The sequence below is a fragment of the Lampetra planeri genome, chromosome 75, assembly GCF_965212315.1.
Source record: "Lampetra planeri chromosome 75, kcLamPlan1.2.h2, whole genome shotgun sequence".
Lineage (NCBI taxonomy): Eukaryota > Metazoa > Chordata > Hyperoartia > Petromyzontiformes > Petromyzontidae > Lampetra > Lampetra planeri.
In genome coordinates this window covers 2,825,699-2,829,433 of record NC_136180.1, presented here as the reverse complement: position 1 = coordinate 2,829,433, position 3,735 = coordinate 2,825,699, and the positions used below count along the sequence as shown (strand labels likewise).

General features: G+C 42.0%; 2 non-coding genes across 2 annotated transcripts; both read right to left on the bottom strand.

The window, feature by feature from the left end:
• Positions 1-2,193: 2,193 nt before the first annotated feature.
• On the bottom strand, positions 2,194-2,266 carry TRNAR-CCU (transfer RNA arginine (anticodon CCU)). Its single transcript has one exon. It is a non-coding gene; the product is annotated as a tRNA-Arg (tRNA).
• A 442-nt stretch (positions 2,267-2,708) lies between these two features.
• TRNAR-CCU (transfer RNA arginine (anticodon CCU)) lies at positions 2,709-2,781 on the bottom strand. The gene has a single exon. It is a non-coding gene; the product is annotated as a tRNA-Arg (tRNA).
• Positions 2,782-3,735: the final 954 nt, after the last annotated feature.

Here is a 3,735-nt window from a genome sequence, read left to right as displayed (position 1 = left end):
GGAGATGTTATTCCTTGCGTGTGCAATTTTTGCTGTCCGTGTTGTGGGAAGACAAAGACGGTTGTTTCCACGGTGGAAGCACCCGGCGCATGCGCTCATTTATTTATTTCCGAGAGCGTGTTAATTTCCTTTGTTAAGAATATAATTATATATTCCTCCGTGGTGCCCGGCCCTGCAAGGCTGTTTCCGAGAGGGTGTCCCCCCGCCTGCCATTCCCCCCTCCCTTGTTCCTCCTGTGTGAAATTCGGGGAGTTTTTATGATCTTGATTACCCTTCTTTCATGCCCTCTTTCCTTTGAAATGAGGTGTGCGCACATCTGTGTTAGTGTGTGGGGGCCTCTGTGGGAGTGTGGGGCGTGTTCGTTCCCACGTTGCCGCGTCTATTAAAAAAAATGATATTATCTATGTTGGCAGAATAATTCTTAAAAAAAATTAAATTTTAAATATTAAAAAGGGGGGCATATACAAACACACCCAACCACCAACTCACTCTAGCACCCACCAAATCACTCTCCCACCAATGACCCATTCGCCTACCCACTCATTCAGGACGTCATGGGACAGACCTAACAGGTGCCATGGGGGTTGACTGCTGTGCCACGCTACGTGCAGGAGGAGGAGCTCATCACTTGAATGTGACATACAGTGACCTCACCACTTGAATGTGACATGCAGTGATCTCATCACTTGAATGCGACATGCAGTGAACTCACCACTTGAATGCGACATGCAGTGATCTCATCACTTTTTTCACTAAAACACTCACTAACTCTCACACTCAATCACTCTCTCATGCACTCACTTTCACTCATTCTCACTCTCTCCTCACTTTTTCACTAGAATACTCACTCTCACTCAATGTCACTCTTTCACTAAAACACTCACTAACTCTTACACTCACTCTCACTCATACTCACTCTCCCATTTACTCTGATGCTTACTCAAATTCACGAACTTTTTCACTCAAGTCTCACCAGTCACACCACAAATCGTTGGGGGGTCACGTGGCCACTCGTTGAGCGGGAGGGGTCTGAGGGTCTGACGCAACAGAGATAGGGGCGTGGCCATAGCCGTGGAGGTGTGACGTCACTGCACGCGTGTAGTGAGAAGGTGCAGAGGAGGTAACTGCAGTAGCAGCACAAAGAGCCGAGCTCTTGTTGCGATTATTTACTGGGATTGGAAAAGAGCAGGAGGCACGGTGAGACTCCATATCACACTCACCCTCTCACTAACTCACTCACACACTCTTAAAGGCACTCTCACATTCACTGTCTCTTTCACTCACACTCACTCTTTCACTAAAACACTCACCAACTCTCACACTCAATCACTCTCACTCATACTCACTCTCACTCATACTCACTCTCATAGTGACTCTGACACTGACATTCACAAACTTTTTTGCTCAAGTCTGACACGCACAGCACGAACCGTTGAGCGGTCACGTGGTCACTCGTTGAGTGGGAGGAGTTTGAGTGTCTGACGTAACAGAGATAAGGGCGTGGCCATAGCCGTGGAGGTGAGTGACGTCACTGCACGCGTGTAGTGAGACGTGCAGAGGAGAAATTGGCAGCAGTAGCAGCAAAAAATTAACCCGTAAAAACAAAGTTTTTCACTATAAATCCTTTATATGCGTGGCATCGTTTTTATTTTATTAATCATTTCTGTTTTTCTTGAGTAAGAGTTTCATTTTTATTACATTGGTATTTTAAATGAAATATAAGGAAAGTCGTATATAAGGATTATAAGGTTTTCAGGTTTTGTATGATTGTTTATATTGTACATTTTTGTTGTTTTCTTGAATAATTTCTGTGTTTAGGGAAAATATATGATTGTGTTAGTGAAATATTTTTTTTCCTAAATGGAAAATTTTGGAAATTTTTTTTCACAAAAATAAATTGTCACGCACAACGAGTCTGTGCAAAATGTCAGCTCGATTGGATCACGGGAAGTGGGTTAAAAAACGACCGAAAGATTTGCACGGTCGTAAGCGCGCAAGCAAGTGAACTTAATATAAAGGATTTAAAAATGTATACGTATTTCCCCCTTTCGTCCCCTCTGCTTTATCAATGTTGATTCCTGTCACCAAAGTATACTGATTTCACACTCTCTTCGATCGGCACAGTACCACCTTCGCTTATCATCGTCAGATTCATAAACTTGACGTCTACAAAATGAACAACTTTCTCTCAGCTACCCCAGGTGGGACTCGAACCCACAATCCCTGGCTTAGGAGGCCAGTGCCTTATCCATTAGGCCACTGGGGCTACATCTAGCATGATGAAAACCTGGCTTATATACAGACTTCTTAAATAAACTCGCAATAATAATAGAAATGGATATGTATTTTCCCCTTTTATTCTCTGCTTTATCAATGTTGATAATTGTCACCAAAGTACACTGTTTAAAACTCTTGATTTGAAGCTTTCGTGACTTCAGGAATCCATACTCTTGTTATACGTAGGTATAACATAAAATAAATCACGACGTTTCGGGCTCAACACAAGCGTCTATCATCAACACAAGCATCCATCATCATCATCTGATGATGGACACTATACCGACGTAACTTTACCGAAAGAACCAAAGAGTATAATTGAACACTGTTTTAAAACTCTCTTCTATAGGCACAGCGCCATTTTGGCTTTTCATTATCAGATTCGTTAACTTGACATTTTGATTTTACAAAATGAACAGCTTTTTCTCAGCAACCCCAGGTGGGACTCGAACCCACAATCCCTGGCTTAGGAGGCCAGTGCCTTATCCATTAGGCCACTGGGGCTACATGTAGCATGATTAAAACCTGGCTTATGTACAGACTTCTTAAATAAACTCACAATAAAAAAAATATATATGTTTTTCCCCTTTCGTCCCCTCTGTTTTATTCATGTTGATAAGTGTTTTTTTCCTAAAAAGTGGAAAATTTTGGAAAAAAAATTTCACGAAAATAAATTGTCACGCACAACGAGTCTGTGCAAAATGTCAGCTCGATTCGATCACGGTAAGTGGGTTAAAAAACGACCGAAAGATTTGCACGGTCGTAAGCGCGCAAGCAAGCAAGCAAGTGAACTTAATATAAAGGATTTAAAAAGAGCCGAGCTCTTGTAATAATAGGTTTTTACCCTTTCAACTGGTACAAAAACTGACACCTTTTTACAAGTCATCATGTTTGCAATAACCACAACACAAGCAGTCAAAATACAAGCAAAAAGAAACAACTCTGATGATAATAATATGCACTGTCCTTGAAGTTGATTGGTCCACACCCGAGACAGTTGAAAGGGTAAACACCTATTACTATATTTTGCCACTGGTAAAGAGGTCTCATAGTGTAAATGCTTACCCCGAGCTCTCAATACTCTGATAGTGCACTGTCTTTGAGTTGTACGCCTTTTGGCGTCATCTGGTCCAACACCAATGGAGACTAGGCTCTAAGAAAAGCTGTCTCGGGTGTGGACCAATCAACTTCAAGGACAGTGCATATCATTATCATCAGAGTTGTTTCTTTTTGTTTGCATTTTGACTGCTTGTGTTGTGGTTATTGCAAACATGATGCCTTGTATAAAGGTGTCAGTTTTTGTACCATTTGAAAGGGTAAAAACCTATTACTATATTTTGCCACTGGTAAAGGAGGTCTCATTCTTTACGGGGAGTGGAGACGAGGAGGAGGGAGCACAGTGAGACTCACGCTCACTCACTCCCACACTGTCAGACTCGCTGTTTCACTCTCAAACTC